This window comes from Cyprinus carpio, chromosome A7 (assembly GCF_018340385.1).
Source record: "Cyprinus carpio isolate SPL01 chromosome A7, ASM1834038v1, whole genome shotgun sequence".
NCBI classification, from domain to species: domain Eukaryota; kingdom Metazoa; phylum Chordata; class Actinopteri; order Cypriniformes; family Cyprinidae; genus Cyprinus; species Cyprinus carpio.
Window position 1 is genome coordinate 17,045,200 of NC_056578.1, and position 19,654 is coordinate 17,064,853.

The 19,654-nt window shown below is 39.8% G+C and overlaps 1 pseudogene; it reads right to left on the bottom strand.

Annotated features, from left to right (window-relative positions):
- LOC109054069 overlaps positions 1-19,654 on the bottom strand; it is a 94,659-nt pseudogene that overhangs the window by 22,914 nt on the left and 52,091 nt on the right.

The window sequence follows — 19,654 nt, forward strand, 5'->3', positions numbered from 1 at the left end:
TCAATTATGTCTTTAAGGATGTCTTTTATATTCTATAGTGCTTCAAGCAACTCCTGCTGATTTCACGTTTCTCAAGTCCAGTTCTTATGTCATACTTTTTCCTGTATGACATCTTGCTTCCTGACTACAAAATACACCTACTTCCATTTGTATAATAATATGTATGAAGGTAGCCAGGCATTCTTCATGTGCTTATACTACACATATGTTAATTTCGCTATGACAGATGAACCCACTCTTTCAAACCCCAGCCATGACATCTGAAAATTTCAAGTAGGCATTTTGGTTGAAGAATCAACTCTACTTGATAACCAAACTCAAACGTATTTAGCACTCTAAACAACAGTATCCCCCTGCTGTGTGAACATGGCTCACAAATTAAGTCGTTCATCACGTCAGTCCTCCATCCATCCTTTTACACTTCACCATGTAAAGAGCTTTGAAGCGGAGTCTGGACGTTCTTCTTTTCTTTTTGTATTCTTGTCTTTTCAGATAGGAGAGTGAATCCAGGTTCCAGCCTCTCACCATATCCCCTCCCAGAGCTTCCGGATCTTTTCGTTGTCTATCTCCATAAGGATTGACCCGCAGCCCCATCCCAGGACCTGGGAGACCGGGACACAAACGGGCCCTTCAGGTTGATTTATCGGGCGTATTCAGGGCCAGGCACGCAGGGCGACAGAACGGTTCTGACGTCTCTGATCACCAGAACAACTCCTTGAAAAAGCCACCTCTTGAGAGAAGACTGCACCTCTACCGACTTCCATCGGATGCTATTGAAATTATAATAACAATAACAGTATTAATAATGAAAGATATCTTTGTAGAAAGTCATGCATCATGACATCTCAAAAGCAAAACGTGACATTAAAAAAAGCAAAATGGCTATTTTGTTCAGCATCCTCTTTTTCTCTTCTCTTTAAAAAAAAAAATACACAACAAAGCAAAACCACACAAGCGCCTTCATGGTGAAGTAATGCAAAAAAAAAAAACTAAATGGAAAACAAGTGGCACTGCATCATGATGGCAGGCGGGACAAAACAGAATTGTTTTAGTGGAAGAAAGAGCTATCCGTCACTGTCTGTCAGCTCATTCATCCAGTACTCCCTGAGCATCCAGTCCATCCGTCATCCCCTCTCAGTCTCTGACACCCGCCCAGGTTGGCCACTTCGGCAACGAGGGAGGGGGTCCCAAATATGGACCCTTATAACCCCTCTATTATTGTTTCCCATTCTCTCTAGATCTCAGAATTCACAAACACACACTGCAGTCTTCTTACCGGCCTTTTTTCAGATTTTCATTTGATGAAACACATTCCACCGGAAGAAAATATTAAGCAAACAGTGTGAGAAGTGGGATCGTAATCAAACTTGCATCTCCCACACGTGCATCACTGCTTTTCTAGAACTGGGGAACAAACTGATATATCAATGTATTGCAATAGTTTCTTTAACAATTCTGAATTGATTCACCAAATTTAAGAACTGATTTAGATAAGTTCAGTGAGATGCAAAAACACTAACTCGATCACTTAGCTGTTTTTTGGAGTATGCGAGACGTGAGCAGCCAAGCAGGACTGTACATGAAAGCCACAATGTCGCAAAAGAACAACTGTTCAGTATAAAGAATATTCTAAGATTTTGTTTGAAACTCATTCATTCTGAAGTTAAAGGGCCAAATAATATGTTATTAAAATAAAACCAATGGGATAAAGTTTCCAATTTTTTATGATGACAATACTGCCCTACAAAGGCAAAAGCAATAACTAAACCAAACCAAAAAAAAATGGTTTTAAGTGTAGGTTTTGTAGTTGCTGTTGTCTCTAAATCAGAGCATGGTTGATCCAAACCTAGGAGATCTGTGTTACCAAGATAAGTGCTGACAAAATGTCCTCTAAACATAAATAATGGGATGAGAGAATAATGTCTTGGGCCTTTCTGGTTGCAACATCACCTTAATGTTCTTCTCAGTGTGTTTCAATTTGTGTTTTTCAAGCCAGAGCACAGGCCAACATTTCCTATAAAGGCTCCAACTCTGCAGTGTTCAAGAGTGCAGAGGTGCAAATGGGATATGATGACCCATTTAGAACCATTTAAAAAAATTCTTACCTTAAACAGAACAGGAGGAGGTCTTGAGGCCACCTCCGCACCACAATGGTAAATACAAAACCACTAAGGTGAGTATCAGGCCAGGCCTTGGGACCACAGATATGAATACAAACACACACAGGCTCACACATTGAGGAAAGAAACCTTGAAACAAAACTAAGGCTAGCGTGGAGGTTTAGGGGGTTGGGTTTGGCGGTAGAGGGGAAAATAAGAGAAAGAAGGGGGGGATGTTAAGGGGTAAACAGGGGAAAACAGAAGAAAGGGGAAAGAAGAATGAAAGAAAAAAAAAGGAGTGGAAAAAAAACAAAGACCTACTTGTCTCAAGTCGATGAAGGCGAGCAGCAGAGTGTCCCCCTGGAAGCCAGGCACCGGGCCGGCCCTGGCAAACCCTGTGAAAGAGAGAGGGATAAAGAGAGCATGGAATTCGCCATGGAGCGGGAGATTGGCAGACGGATGACAGCCGGGACAAGGGGAGGACAGGGGGAGGTTCAGTGGGGGCGGGGGAGGTAAAATGGAAGGGGGCTTTGAAGGTTTTGAGGGTACTGGCAGAGGGGGTGGAGGGTTAGTTGGGTGGTTCAGGGCAGAGTCATGTCTCTTGGTCTGCCACCGGCTTTGTGTGGCCCATTCGAAAAAAATCATCATCAAACTCTCATTAATTCTCCCCCAACATTGATCTGACAAGCCAGATAGAGGGGATGTGTGGAGACGAGGGGGCTGCCTTTACCCCATAACCCAAAACCTGACGCCGTTTCCCATGAGGCCGCTCTCCCAGACCAGTGGCATGGTTCTGAGCAAAGGGGCCGACAAAATTGTGAAAAGCCAATGGGCTGGGGGTGTGTGGGGAGCGCATGAGTTGTAGAGGTTTCTGATGGCCATTGGACCTTTCTGTCCCTTTGGACAGGAACCCGTAAACAAGCGGCTTCGCCATTCTGAAAAACGGAACATTTGACACGCGGGGACAAAACAAGCCGGGGCCAGGAGAAATCCCTTTCACCTCGTGATGCTGCTTGCCTTTCTTGCCTCTCACGCAAATTACACGCCTGCCATCTTTATTTCTGACCCCCGCAAATGCTGAGCCAGCGACTACTTACCCTTGCGCTTTTGTTGCCACGACTCGGTCAGAGACTGTGTCGATATTGCAAACCACCCCACTCGCCTTTTTACAGGAGAGAGACCTGCAGCAATAGCAGCATGGTTCACGTGACGCGTGTCAGAGCACATCTCATCAAGATTCAAGAACAGGGACCTCTAGGCTTTCACCTAACTGCCACATATCAGCATAAAGCCCTGTTAGTGACTACGCTAAGAAACCTCTCGAGGGATAAGCAGGAACAAGCTGTCAAGACCTTTATGCTCCCGAAACCAGCTGAACTGAACAGGAAGCAACTCATGATGCTCTCTCCCTTTGAATGTTCCATCGCCCGCTTGTGGTACCATACAGGTCAAAGAGGCACAGCAGACATGTGAGAGGCCAATCTCAGTTTAACAGAGCCTCTTATGGGCTCTAGATAAAACTGCAGCGGTAAGATGACTGACAACATTACTGATAGTCCATTTTAAACAAAGAGATTATGAATTGCGGTAACACTTTACGATAAAGTCCACTTCCTTAGTTGATGCACTGGGTATAATTAACAAAATCATAAACAATAGTTTAATTAAACCCTACTAAGACTGAAGTAATGCTTGCTGAACCACAAACTCTTTATATTCTTGTTAGACTCCTTGAGGGGTACAACAGCTTGTGGCAGTACCCTCAAAGGGACATCTTTGTACTTATTCAGCCCCAAAAGATTCATAATTAATGTGCACCTTTTAGGGGTACAAAGTTGGGTACTGTCCCAGTAACAAACTGTTGCACCCCTAAATATACAATTTTTGCACATTTATTTCCAGACATTGCTACCATCAAGATGATTGTCCACACCTTCAACTTTACACATGTAGACTGTTTATGCCCTTCTTTCTTCTAAAACAGTTTTTAGACTTCAATACATTCAAAATGCAGAAATCAGAATACCTGCACTTCATGGTTTTACCCATATTCAAGATAAGTTGGGCCTGCTTATGATCAAGCTTTATACAAAGATCCTAATCGTTTCTTGACTTCATTGGGTCTGCATATCCCCCCTTCCCCCAACAGCACAGACACGTCCAACTGTTGATAGATTTAACCCCAGACATATCATCTGTGCATTCAAGTGGTTATGTTATTTTAGTTCTGTATTATTTTCTAAGACCCAACCCTGAAACCGTTAACACAGTGACCTCATTCATTAAGACTGTGAATACTGAGTATGAAGGGAGGGGCCTTTCTTTTTACTTGAGTGGCATTTTGATTAAAGCTCAGTTTTGTGGTTTGAGGCATACAAATACAAGTGGGACATCCAAATCAACAGGACATGGGTCTCTAAAAATTAAAGCAATCACTGATATGGTACTTATCAGGCTGCTTGGTAAATGAAAAAAAAAAAACACACCAAAAGGTGGCATACGGTGTGACTGACATAACATTCTCTCTCTGTCTGTGACCTCATGGTAAATCTATTATCCAGCTGGTGTAAGGCAGTTTTAGCTGTGGTCACATGCAAAACTGTGAGGAGACATAATCCAAGCAGGGTTACCAGGTTTTCACAACAAAACCTGCCCAATTGTTACTTACAACTAGCCCAAAAATAGCCCAATCGTGTATTAGGGGGTTCCACCGGTACAAAGGCTGTTCCAGGGGGTAAATATCATGTTATTGGGGTCACTTCATCCCGCGGAAATAAAAAACAACCCGCGGCAACAGTGTTAAAGTAGCCCAATTCCACTGGAAAACAGCGGACCTGACAAAACTGGATACAAGCAAAAAATCTCAAGCTCTAGCTAAAAATGCATACTCACCTTTTTCTCTAACTTTCACCTCAATCTCTAAGAAAGCGGTGTCAAATGAAAGGTGGTTACAGCAGACACAGCATTGTGGTGTAATTAGTCTCCAGTACAAATTAGGATTTTTTTAACTGGGCCACAACAGAATGAAACACAATCATGCAGTCAGGTTTAAGGAGGCTTATGAATGGTCATTCAGCTTTTGCTCCAGGTCAAACTTACTCTCGCACTCTTTGACATCCACGTTGAACTGCTGCAGGGCTCCCATAGACACTTGCCTGACATCAGCCTCCAACAGCAGCTGCAGCAGGGAGGTTGAAAGGTGTTTACAAGCTGACATACATGCTGTCTGAGCCACCTTCCCCTACAGAGAAAGAAGGAAAGGGGAGGGAGAAAACAAAGATATGTGAGGTTCACATATGGGGTATCTTTCACATACAGCATGACCCTATACAGCAAGTGGTAAAACTTTGGACATTAATTTGAATTAAGTTTCTCCCCTCATTTTTATCTGTCAAACTGAAACTTGTGTGATACTCCTTTCTTTCAATCAATAGGCAGAATCTGCTGCATTCTGGTCTCTTATGTAGTCTCCATAAGCACACACACACACATACACACACACGATACTGTATTTACAACCAAACAAATCCATGAATACATGCAATTTCACAAACATAAAAAGTGGAGCTTAGCAGCACTCTGGTGGACATTTAACCGGGAGAACTGCAGTGCTGTTTAAACATCAACACACATTCACCATCACACATGCAGATACACACACAAATTAAGATCCAAGCCGAAAACCTCAAATATGCCCTAGGAGAAATAAAAGGGAGAAATATGCCATCCAGCGCCTTCCTGACAATCAGGGTAACACTTTAGGGGAGATCCAAAGCTATTAATATGACACTAAACCAGGAAGAAAACAGCAGACTGGAGGGCCAAGAGTCTATGCGGGATTTTTATCTTATGGAGGTCAAAAAATAAAAACAAAAGACCATTATACAAGAGGACTTCCTGCACACTGAAAACACTTGGGCAATAAATCTAGTGAAAGGAGGGATGAATACACAGTAAATCCATAAGAGAGAGAGGGTCAGGTCTTTTTTTATCCCTTTTTGTCTATGTTAGATGGGTAGAGAATGGAAGGAAAAACAGAAATCAAGACAATGCCCTCTTTGCTCCGAAGTCATCTCATCCTTTCCTCCTCTTCCTCTGTCTCTCTCCATCTACCATGGAAAATCCACTGTAGTCATTTCTTAAATGGAAGCCACTAGCATTGAACTAACTAACCAATGCTCAGATAAAATAAAATAAAATAAAAAATAAAAAATAAAATAAAATAATAAAATAAAATAAAATAAAATAAAATAAAATAAAATAAAATAAAATAAAATAAAATAAAATAAAATAAAATAAATAAAGATAAAAAAAAATAAAAATTTCACTGCATTTGAAAACAAAATATCAAACCAGGTGGCATCAGAAACACAAGTGATGTGTGAGACCGATTCTCAACTAACTTTTCTTTTCTGAGCCAAATCTAACCAGCTACTCCAAAGTTTTTCACCACATTCACTACGGACATGGTTTGCACTCGCAGCCATCTTTACAATTAATTCCACTTGGCTATATATAAAGATATCTAATGCAATGAACCTCATTCGGTTTTAAAAATGTTTACAAATACTTTTCAGGGTCACTTCACATTGTGAGCACATGTTGAAGCACAGCCACAAAATAAGGTTGTTCTTACAGAATCAGAGGGTGAGAACTGGGGAGGATCATCAGTTGGCCATATGGCTTTGAACTTCACGTAGCCAAAAGGTTTTTTGTACACAGTCGTATAAAGTACACCGTACACACACCTGACCGACAAAGACCTGAAAGGAGGTCAGATGGGGTTGAAAGGAAAAGCTCTCCCTTCCTCTCTCACTCCAAAAAGAGGAGGATGGAGGAGTGTGATTGTGTCCTGTGTGGGGTCAGGTCCCATGTGTAACTGCTCTAATCCATCTCCAGCAGCTTCTGATAAACCTACGGCCTGTGTTAATCTACAGATGACATGGATCTAATGAGTAGAAAACGGTTTAGCGTGTTGGACATGAACGGAGCATAACATAGCTTAACAAATACCACAGAACAGTCAGCACAGCTACGCATATGTACACACATTGCAGTAGTATTCAGCCAGCCACTAATCAGGATGAAGCACTAACTAGGCGATTATAGATGATTAAGAGTGCATGCTATGCGCTGCAGTGATTAAAAAATAAACACACTTGTTTTCCGGTCTACCGTCTGTTTATGTGTAATAGCCGTAATAAATCACAGAGGCCAAAGTAGTAAGGGGTTTGTTGTTTCTGGTCCTCATGGTGGAATGAAGACACACACGGATACCTGTCTCCTACTGGGGACATTCTAATCACTCATGAGTCATTTGGTCTGATTGGAGGCGTTTGTAAACTCAATGTGGTAAGCTTTGATTTTTTGAAACAAATAAGAGTCATTAATGATGATTGCACATCTTGGAGGGGGTGAACAGATATTCAATTTCCTTGTATTGATCTTTAATTTATATGTGCATTTATGTGTGCATTAATATTTTCTGCTGTCCAATTAATTTAGAAACGAAAACATTTCAAGCCCTAAATTCTTACTGAACAAAAGGAAGGAAAATTACATGAGCGCAACTGAGACTAATTCATTTACATTTGTAATTTATTCTATATCCGAAGCAAGTTGTTTTTAAATGAGTTCTAATGACTACAGTAATTCAAAATGTGGAAAACTAGATGTGTCTAAACTCTTGAAGTGCAGTGCATGTATCACACTGTATCAGAATGTAAAGAAGTTTGATATGAACTGAAAACTTGGTAAAGAACCTAGATAGCATTTCGCACATCACAGGCGAATCAACTAGGGATTAATCTCAGGTGCATCCATTTACCGGCTTCAACCAGCCATGTTTAAATCGGATCAGATTAGCTACTGTCAACACTAACACAGGAGCCTTCGTTCAAAGATATGTGTGTTTAGGGTCTGATTTAAACAGTTCTGCTTCATATGGCACACCCCTCTCACAGTAGCACATTTGTTTTACAGTTCAGGGCAGGGGGATGTTAACAATTAGCTCAGGGGCTCGAAAGAGGGAGTGAAATTAAAAAAAAAAAAAAAAAAAGAAAGTAGGAAAGGGTGAAATGAGTGAACAGTTAGAGGAGGCTTGCACTCCTCCTCTCCAGCCCCTTAATTGAACAAAGGCTCATCAAAGCCCTCATTAAAAACTACTCAACAGCAATTGGCTGTCAAAATAAACAGAACACACAGTACAGTGAGACAGAAAGAGAAACAATAATAAAGTAAGAAAGAGGGATAAAGAGGAGGAGGAATACTAGAACAAAAGGTTCTGAACAGTGGGCCAATGGTAGACTTCTTAATAATAATAATAATAATAATATGTTTGAAAAATTACAACAATTCTACAAACAACCCCAACACACACCACACGTCAGCCCTGGAAAAAACTCAGCAGAGAGGCTCTCTCAACGGACTCATATTTCAAACACTTCCGCTTATTTATGCAACACACACCGATCCCTGTTTGTAAAAACAATGTATGTACACTCACGACATCCCTAATGAGAAGCAGAGACTATTGCTCGAGGATAACCGATGCCTGTCTGTGCTGATTACGCTCTGGTCAGAGGAAGGGAGATAATATGTGTTGAACTTCCCGACACCATGCTGAACCGTTCCAGCATTTCACAAACACAAAGGGAAAACAGAGACGGCAGCCAATGAGTTTGGAGCTCAAATCAGATTTGAAGTAAATAATGACAAATAGTGTTCCTCTTACAAGGTGCTTGATGATATTGATATGGAAGGCCTCTCTGTTACCTCTGGGTTTCCACAGCTACAGTACAGTAGGCCAAGAAGCAAATCAGAAATCCAACACACATTTTGACACCTTGCTTTGGAAATGAATAAAAGAGCTGTTTTAAAGGTTTTAACAAAAAAAAATTGTGAAGCGGAAAGGCTGCTTAATTGTTTTTGCAATGTTTTAAATTCAATTCAATTCAGAATCAAACTTGGATGGATAAATAACTAATGAAAGTTATTTACAGCAACAAAGCAATCATATTCTACTGTTAAAAAGTTTGGGATCGGTAAGATATTTTTATGCTTTTGAAAGAAAAAAAAGTCTCTTATTCTCACCAATGCTGCATTTACTTGATCAATACATTAAAACAGTAATATTGTGAAATATTACAATTTAAAATAACTTTTAATTTAATATTGGTGTATTTATTTCTTTAAAAAATAAATCTTACTGACCACAAACATTTGAACGGCAGTGTAAGTTGCTGACATTAAATGTTTATGATTTAGGCAACACCAGAAATGACAACCATTGGTGATGCAATGAAGCTGAGCAGAGTTCAACTTCAGGCAAATGTACAGTGTGACGTAAATGCCAACTACAAATGGGAGAGCAGACAGGGGAGCTCACGTGATCCACCTCATAAATTTAATAAGTAACAATCAAGATTTTGAAACAAACCACTTTCAAATTAAATAAGAAACACAAAGCTGAAAACATTCTTCTAGCAGACAGAGTGGACATCTATTTTGTGTCTGCGTAAGACACTACAATATAAAGCTCCCCATATAAGCCGCCACATTTTCAGAGCATCTTGCCAGCATCAGCTCAGTAATGACAAGAAACACTGCATGTTGAGATTGCACACAAAAGGTTTTATGGATCAGACAGCAAAAACACTCACAAAATGTTTGCTGAAGCATATCAGTCTATGAACAGACCACCACGTAGAAACAGCATGTTATGGCACAAAAAAGGCTCCCCAACCCTAAGTGCCCTGCCAATCATTCAGTTCCATCAAGAAAAATACTGTTTTTCCAAAAAATGTCAGGAAAAGGAGTTGACAACCTGAGAATTTTTTTCTCTCAAACCACAGTGTACAGCCACAAATTTAAATCCTGACTGTTACCTGTCGTTCTCTCTATTCTTGAGCATACATGAGTGGGCCTTGTGTGTTTATGTTTAATACAGGCCTTAACACACTTTCCACAGTAAAATCACCATCATATGATGCTTTATGTTGTCAGTAGTACATGGATTTAAGCAAAAATCCATTTTCACATTGTTTACTCTGCATATAAGCCTATGCAAAGTAACATTATTGGTGCAGGGCACACAAAAATCCACACCATTAGCTGAATTTTACAGTAAAGATCTACAAACAAATTCTAGAAACCAAAGGCACAAAGCAGCACTACTGTCACCTCATTTGTGTTCCATAACCAGCATTAAAAATGCATTTCAAAATCTATGAATGGGTCAGATGAAACACCAGGCAGCATGCGGAAGTACTGTGACGAGAAAATGGCCAAGGTTATGCCTGAAGTTAGACCACAACTGTAACCATACTCACCGGTAGCGTGGCGTGCTCTATAGCATTGCCCTACAGAAGATAGACAGAGACAAAAATGTAGGTCAAAAGGACACATTTATGACTCCCCCTGGGTTCAAATGAAGTCGGTCAACCGCACTGTCCCATATCAATTTGGCCAAACTGTTTACGATCGATACAGAAAGTCCCTCTGAGTGTCAAAGATGGTTTGTGGTCAGGTGGGAGAGGCCGAGCAGGGGAGCGTGACTGATGGACCTGTGGCTTTGGAGTCATTATCAGAGTTTTTGGCTGTGAACTTGACTGCAGGGTCACTTTCACACACACAAACAGACAGTTCTTGACCTTTCCTGAAAACCATCAGGAGTGTGAACTGGGGACATGGATGGGGCTGACTGAAACAGGATGCACTATGTTCACATGCAGAGCTGGAATGTGCAAACACAATAATATAAGCAGCGTATCTGGAAGAGTACATGATCGTTTGACCGTACGTGTGTGGTTTGGTGTTTTGTGTGGGTTTGCGTCGACGGAGAATGTGGAGACATTCAGCCTGACTTTCAACCCAACCTGGGGTCGTACAAACATTGCCCCCTGTTGGTCAAATCCAGCCAAGAACGTGAGGGGCTGTTTTGCAGTGGGCTGAAAGGGTCGTATTTCTCTGTTACTGAAAGCTTAGAAAAAGGGCAGTTCAGGATTTAAGAGATTACAGGAGCGCAGCAAGCAGCATTACTGCCACCAACCCTGGATCAGAGACAATTCCAGCCAGTCATGCAAACCACGGGAAGGTGTTTGGTTAAGGCCCGTAGGAAGGAAAACTCTTAAATTCTTTAATTATCAGAACTCCCTCATGACAGGGGTCAGGGCCGGGCTGTGAAAAGCTGAAACCTAAGGTCACACAACATGGATCTTTTTAACTCCATATCAGCTGAGCCACACTGGGGCTTGCAAGCCCAGAACACTGCAATACTCTTACTTGCTATGACCATACTTAGCTTTCCATCAAAGTTCAAGTGTACTGTGAGTAAAATTTTCTTTAAAGCAATGTGGTCAAATAGAAGAGACCACAGTTTCAGGCAGAGCATGTTGAGCCTGTGCAGCAGGAACCACGAGGTGAAAGACAAATAGCATGACAAAAATAATAAAAAAAAATAATAATTTAAAATTTGTATGGAAATAATTAATTACCTGTATTATTGTTATTATTATTAGTAATTATAATAATAATATAATAATTTATTAACATACACAAACTAATTAAAATTTGGAGTCAGTATGATTTTTTTTTAAATAAATTAAATTAAATATTTTATTCAGCTAGGATGCATACAATTGATCAAAAGTGACAGTACATACACAAATTTACAATTTTGCAAAATATTTCTTTCAAATAAACGCTGTTCTTTTGAACCTCATAAAAGAATCACCAAAGAATCCTGGAAAAAATGTATCACTGCTTCCAAAAAACAGTTTTTAATAATGATATTAATGTAAATGTTTCCTGAGCAGTGAAATCAGCATATAAGAATGATTTCATGAAGGATCATGTGACACTGAAGACTGGAGAAATAATGCTGAAAATGTAGTTTATCAGTCATCACATTGATAAATTACATTTTTAAATACATTAAAAAATTATTTTAAATTGTAATACCATTTCACAATATTGCTGTTTTTTGATCAAATAAATTCAGCTTTAGTAAAGCATTGGACATCTTACCAGTCCCAAACTTTTGAACGGTAGTGTGTATAAAACTGATGTAAATGAGCAAAAGAGAAGCAAAGTGTGTGCCACCCTAGACGGTTGCCTCTGTCGCCACTGCAAAATATCTTACTTTAGTCCAACCTCAGTTCTATTTTTAAGGAGCAAATTTTGTTTTTGCAAAATATAAAAGGCACTATGCAATATCAGGAAGGATAGAAAGTCAAAAATTCAGACTAAAGTGAAATTTGGAGGTGCAAAGGAACATAACCTTTTCTTGGCTGTGTCCAAAAACTGTAATTATTTTAAGTAATCACATAGTCAGAGTGCAAAAATGGCTTTTACACAAAAGGAGCAAAATCTTCATGCGTGTGTGGATGAAATACTCACAGGCAGGTGAGTGAACACTGCAAAAGTGCTACAGAGGAAAGCGATGAGGTCACCAGGTAGTCACTGGCCTGCGCACCTCCCTGTGCTGCCGTCCAATCATAATCAGCCAGCTGCAGAAACTGGTCAATCTTTTGATTCAGGTTAGTGTAGATCTCCTCTTCAGCGGCATGCCTTGCATCCTATACAGAAAAGAAAGAGAAGAGAATCCTAAAACAGGCACAAAATGTATTGTAAAAATACTGAATAGTAATCCACACAATCCGTGTGTGTGTGTGGGGTGGATGGGTAGGTGGGTGGGTTGTATATTGACATCTTAGCTGCAGGCTCCTACCTTGAAGGTGGAGGTTCCATAGAGTTTGGTAGCATTAATGGTGTCAGGAGGCACGTTGGTTATATTGGAGATGAACTCTTCTAGGTAGTGACAGGACTGCTCCAGGTGAGTGGTGTTGATGATGATCTGAACCAACTTTGGGAATCAAAAGTGATTTCAAATTATGACTGATCCATTTTTTGTCCAAATCAGTTTTTACTGACAAAGCGCAATTACAGTACATAAATGAAAAGGTGTAGAAATGTAGGTTTGTGACACTGAAGACTGGGGTAATGGCTGCTTCAGCTTTGCCATTACAGGAATAAATTAAATTTTACAATATATTGGAATAGGAAACAATTATTTACAATTGTAATAATTTCACAATATTACTGTTTTTACTGTATTTTTGTTAAAAAAAAATACTGTCTTGGTGAGCATAAAACTTCTTTACATAAAAAAATTACCAACCACAAACTTTTAAAGGGGTCATAGGATGTTGCTAAAAAGAACATTATTTTGTGTATTTGGTGTAATGAAATGTGAAAATGCGTTTTAAGGTTAAAAACACAAATTATTTTCCACATATTGTACATTATTTGTTTGTCATCTATGCCCAGCCTTTCTGAAACGCATCGATTTTTACAAAGCTCATCGTTCTGAAAAGCGAGGTGTGCTCTGATTGGCCAGCTATCCAGTGAGTTGTGATTGGCCGAATACCTCAAGCGTGTGACGGAAATGTTACGCCCCTTACCATACTGTGATGCCGTGTCTGCACTGCACATGCCTGAGTATTTGTGTTGATTTCTAGTTGTGTCCTCTTTTGGAAGGCCAAACAAAGTAGTCGTTTAAAACGAGGCGTTTTAGGAGGGTGTGGACGAGTCTTAATTTTTATAAAGAATATCTCTTTGGGTTTGAGACTTTAGTCTTTGCAACTTCAAGGATCTTATCTATTCACGAACAGCTTGTAACACTCCAAATAGAAAGGAAAACTTGAAATCGCATCATATGACCCCTTTATGTAGTAGTGCATATTACTTTGCTAAACTTAATTTACACAGTTATGTTGCTGGATCAGCATAGTTTACTGGTACAGGTACACATCTAATAGAGCTTGTCTTTCAATAGTAATGCATCACATTTTCAACCAACTTTAGTAAAACTGCATAGGTAGTACAGGGCATCACAGAGAGAAAAGCAGTGCTTTGGGGAAAAGATTCTGGAGGTATGCGTAATAACAACCAGCAAAAGCCCCAAGTGGGAGTAATTCCAAAGGGGGAAAGGGCATAGAGAGGAAGTCAAGGGTTACATTTAAAGGGACAGAGAGAATCTGTCTGTGGGAAAACAGACAGGAGCTGCTCTAGGTTCAGTTTTAGCTGTTCTGTGGTGTAGAGTTTGAGGTCCACAGGCAGGGCAGGCTGTCAGCAGCAAGGCGCTGAGGCACATTGGTGCTAATTGAGGCCAGACGACATTTAACTTGGACCCGTTTTTCCCTCCCTCTCGCTCTCCAGTCATGGTGGCACCATGCAGCGGAGGGAAGCCCGATGCAGAGCCAGGGTCACACTTCCGCACCTCTGCCAGATCCGGGGCAAGACAGGGGGAGGAAGGAGCTTGATATCTGATCTGGTGTGTGTCAGTGTGTGTGTGTGTGTGTGTGTGAGTGTGAAGGTAGTAGTAAGACTAGACTTTGCTGTGCAAACTACCTGAAACCAACAATAAAGCTTTTGCTTTTTTAAAATACAATACTGAATGTCTTTCTTTCTTTCTCTGCTATTCTTTCATCATTTTCTCACTCAGCGGCACCCGACTGAACCAAACACATCTGGATTCGAGGGGTTATAAACAGGCCAGACTGCAAGCAGAAATCAGCAGAGCGGAGAAGAAAAGACTAACCACATTTGAGTGAGAAAAAACACGGGCAGAGTAAAGCAGGGATGGAGTGAGAGCAGGGTGGGAAAAATTACACGTCACCAGCCAGTGGCAGGTCAACTTGCCATATCTGCCTGCCACTGTTGTGGACAGTCCATTTCAGATTGGCCTTTGACATTAAATGCTGTTGTTTAGATACAGCAATGCACTTTTTTTGAAGTAACACATTTTGAAGAGTCTGATCATTATTTGTCAAGATCAAAAGTCTTATTTGATCAAATGTCTAAAGGCTGATTTACTACTTCTCTGTCAGTTTTCATTTATAATTCTGCATTGTTGTCCTCATCGACATGCAAATACACATGCAGACCTCTAGTATGAAGTGTCCACGAGCATGTTGATGGTGTAACCCACAGCATCAAGGCAAAAGCCAAAGAAGAATTGATTGCAGCAAATAGAAAGCGACTTCTTTTGCAGCTTGAGTTGTTAAATATGAACAGATAATTTGTTCATATTTGTTCATAAAGAAGAACATATAATTTATTTAAAACGAAAAAAACAGGAGATGCCTATGAGGAAATGCACCGCTATGGCAGATTTTTGTAGGGGTTGTAGCTAGAGGTCTGCAAGCCCATCGGGTGCCAAGTCAAGGAAATCTAATCATGTAATCAAAATCATGAATCAAATCTAATCAAATCATGAGTTGAGTGAATCGTTACATCTCTAGTTGACCAATCACAGACCAGCAGACCAATCACAGCACTTGTGGTCTGTGTAGAATTGACACGTTGTTACATTTCTGTGCCATAGGCTATACGTGCTACGCCCAACCTATGGCGTAGTTTCGACGCAGAAGTATAAATCAGCTTTTATTTGTGAGCACTTCAAAAGAACTCGCTTAAAAGAAACCAACTGTTTACTTGATTTTTAATTTGCATGTAGTCATACTCTCCAATAAGAGGATAACATGCTATAGTGTAAGTGTAATTGAATGCTAAAATATAACATGCATAGAGAGTTGTTCTGTATATTTAAATAAAAAATAGCTGGTAAATAACAAAAATAAAAAATAAAAAAATGGTTCCCATCCTTGGTGAGAAAGGCTACTAGAGTTTTAAGGTGGTCTATCTACAAGATATGTGGAGAGGAGTGGTGTCAACTTTAACACGTTAATGCTTGTGATTAATTTTACAATCCTTAACATGTTAAAATAATTTAATGCTATTAATGCAAAATTGCTGAAGCACAATTTCTATTCTAACCCTTTAACCCAATTTTGCTTCTCTGCTTGCAATCAGATCATTTTAATCAGCTAAACTCTGGGAAAGTTTCCAGTCCAATGATCCAGTAAGTGAATGCATTCAAACAATCCGGCCACAAAAGCGCTAATATAAAGGAAATTAGACTGATTACTTCAGAGATTGCAGGGAGAACAGAGACTTGCATTGCGTTTTCAGTGAATGATTCATTCCAGTGTGTTCGCTTTAAAAACACGAGCTCTGTCATATTTTGTGATAATCTCTAAAGAGCGCGAACCCTTACACCTCACACGTGCTGTGTGAAGTACAAACGGAACGGATTGTCAACACATCCCACTGCTGTATGGCCAGATGAGACGCAAACTACTTTTTCTCGATTGGATAACCAGTCTCTCTAGTAAAGTTTTGATGGATGAAGACTGCAATCAAGGTAAAGACGATTGTGGTGGCGTACAGGAGTCATACAGTAAACACGCGTGAGTCCGTTATAATAATGTGTGTATAAGTGCTCTTGACGCACTGATCACACATTGTATTTATGCACAGGCACAGACATTTCCGTACATTCATGTTGTTAACGTTGTTTTTGATTTGTCACTTTTATATGTTGCTTTGTTTAGTTATACTGAATGGATCCCGGTACTATAGTAAATATATGCAGTCAGCAGGCGGTTGGTTTAGGTTTTTTTTTTTTGCATCTCCATGAGGTCCTGTTCATTATTCAGATTTTTTTTCCTTTCATATGTGTTTATATGGGTTATTTGGTTTTTGGTTTCCTTCTTCTGATTTTTGAGAATCACCCTTCAATCCTTTGGTTTACTTTGACTGGATATAGCAAATGATGACAAAATGAACATTTGAAACACTCATAAATGGTCTCTATGCTTAATTTCATGAAGTGTGCGATTAATCACGATTAATCACAGAAAAAGGGTGTGATTAATTAGAATGAAAATTTTAATCGATTGACAGCCCTAGTGGAGAGTGAAATAATCGTATTATTTAAGACCAGGTTTCCAGCGCAGAAAACTAGAAGACAGTGGACTGATACAACATCAAAGAGGAGCAACATGGATGTGGGAATATAAAAACAGAAACAGATGGAAGAAAATAAAAAGATCCTCACCTCTGCCAGTCCTACGTTTTTTCTTCTTTATGGCATACTGTAGGCAGTGGCTAAGGGTTCGTGTTGTGAGAAGGAGGTTTGTAGACTTGCGGATCATGTCATCAATTTCTGTAGAGCTGAACATGAAAAATCATCTAATTCAGGAATATAGTTATAAGTATGTGTTTATCTATAAAGCAAATACATAACCACATATGAGGATTGGAGGGACAAAACTGTACCCGCAGAGGACTGCGTCCTGCCCCACACACAACAAGAAATATATTCAGTTATTTCCTCTTTTTTTTAATAAGAAGGAATCTGTATTAGCTTACCCCCCCCCCCCCCAACAATAAATAAGAAGATGCTCAATGTCCAAGTTGCTTAGAGCCCTTTAAATTAAATACACTACTGTTAAAAAAATTGGGGTCAGCATTTTTTTTTTTTTATAAATGAATACATTTTTTTTTGCAAGAATGCATTACATTGATTAAAAGTGTTAGTAAAGATATTATTACAAAAAAATATTTAAAATAAACACTATTCTTTTTAACTCCCAAAACACAAACACACACAAAATCAAAAAGGCAAGGTCAGATTTTTTATAGCACCCTTAAAAGCCAACATAAGTGCTGCACAACAAGACAAAACATAACATATCACTCTTCAATAAAAAGGCTTTCTTCTATCCTAAAAAAAGTCTCACAGTTGCTACAAAAATGCTAAGCAGCACAACATTTTTCAACATTAATAATAAGAAAAAATTATCAAATAAATAAAGCATTGGTGAGCGTAAGAGACTCCAGGTCTCATTGAACACTTCTATAAATACTTGGTGCAAATGATTTTATTTCAGACCCAACTTTTGGAGAGCAGAATCGTAAGCAAGATGTTTTTGTGGTCCAGATGTTACATAAGCATCGTTCTGACTCACAGAGCGTCCAATGTGCTCTAATCACAGCCTTAATACTCCACCTCCTCTGAGAGAAAAACTGGCCCAAACTGGAACCAAAAAGATGTAGGACTAAGATGGAGAGAGGCCTACACACATGAACACTCACAGACTATGGGTGGGATTTAAAACCACTCATCAGGGCCCAATAACACCGTCTGGATTTCACAGTAACGCATGTTCCAAAAACCAGAGAACAACCACACACAGAAATACTGTTTAAATCAAACATGAGGGAAAGAGGTGGATATCCCTTTTCTTTACTCTTCTCTTCTGTTTTATTGAAGACCGATGGGGGAGGGGAGGAGCAAAGCGGGCTAGTGCGCGTTAGTACAGCTGCATCTTTATCTACTTCCAAACCACACGGACTGACTCACAAATAATTAAAAGAGAGTTAAAGAGAAAGGAAAGGGACAATATGTCTTAAGCGTGTCTGTAAATGTGAGCCAATGCCCAGGCATGCAAAGAGTTTTCCCCCTCAATCTGAGAGCAACAACGAAGCATTTCCTACTCGCAAATTACTAAATCGTCTCTCATTGTTTCGAGCGGAAAAGCAGAGGAGGAATTTGAAAAAACGTTCCTCTCCTCAGCAGGGGGGAAAAATCTCTGAGCTCCCTCCACTGACTTGGCAAGAGGAGAGCCGAATGGAGCAGAGCGATGGAGGACATAAAGGGAGAAAAGGAGGTGCCAATCGATCACAAGATGATGGAACGTTGCTTACAGACCAATACTCAAGATTAAAATATTAACATCTACTGTCCTGCTGCAAAACTCTAGGTGAACCGTGAGACATTTTCTGTGTTACTTCGTTTAAAGCTTTGTTCAAATTTTAGCAAAAATGCCATGTTGGGTTATGGTCCACTGGCTTACAGATGTTCATTACCATAACATAGCTCTGATTTTGTACATTACAATTTGGAAAAATGTTCCCAGTATAGAAGTAGGGTGAAAAAGAAAGGCCTGGCTTTATAGTGCGAACTTAAAGTGAGGCATTGTTCTTTTTGTGATTATCTGGGAAACTGACAGTGTCTGGATAAATCCAAAGGCCTCTGGCTATTCCTCATCTAAAGAGGGAGGGAGCTGCGAAACAGAAAGAGAAATTTGTAGTCTGATTAAACCACAGACGTTTTACATTTGATTTATTCATCCATTTAACTCTCTCACTTTTCAGTGAAAATTAGGGTAGGGATCAGTCTGATAAACAATGATCTGAGAGAGAAACAGATGATCAGGGAAACCAACGGAGGACTGAAAATGTCCAAAAAACTTAATTGGAAAAAAAAAAAAACTAAACAGAAGCAGCAAGCGAGACAGATACGGCTCACATCAGTTAGCAACAGAACGTATGTTCATTAGCTATTCAACCATCACAAAGAGTAACGTTACAGCTAGAAACAAATCAAGTTGTAACTCCAGGTTAATATGGTTAATATGGCTCTCGTGAAGGTCTAAACGTTCGCTGGACATGCATTGGTTGGGGGGGGGGGGGGTCACATACATTCCTAAAATCTGTTCTCCAGGCACCTGCATGGGATTGAACCCCCTTCCTTCCCCCCTCTGACTGCCTCTCATCTCAGTATTAGTGGAGAGTGACCACAAAGACTAATTGCCTCCAGTGGACTAGTCTGGGTAGTATGCAGAGCTGTTCCTTTGCTCTTTGGT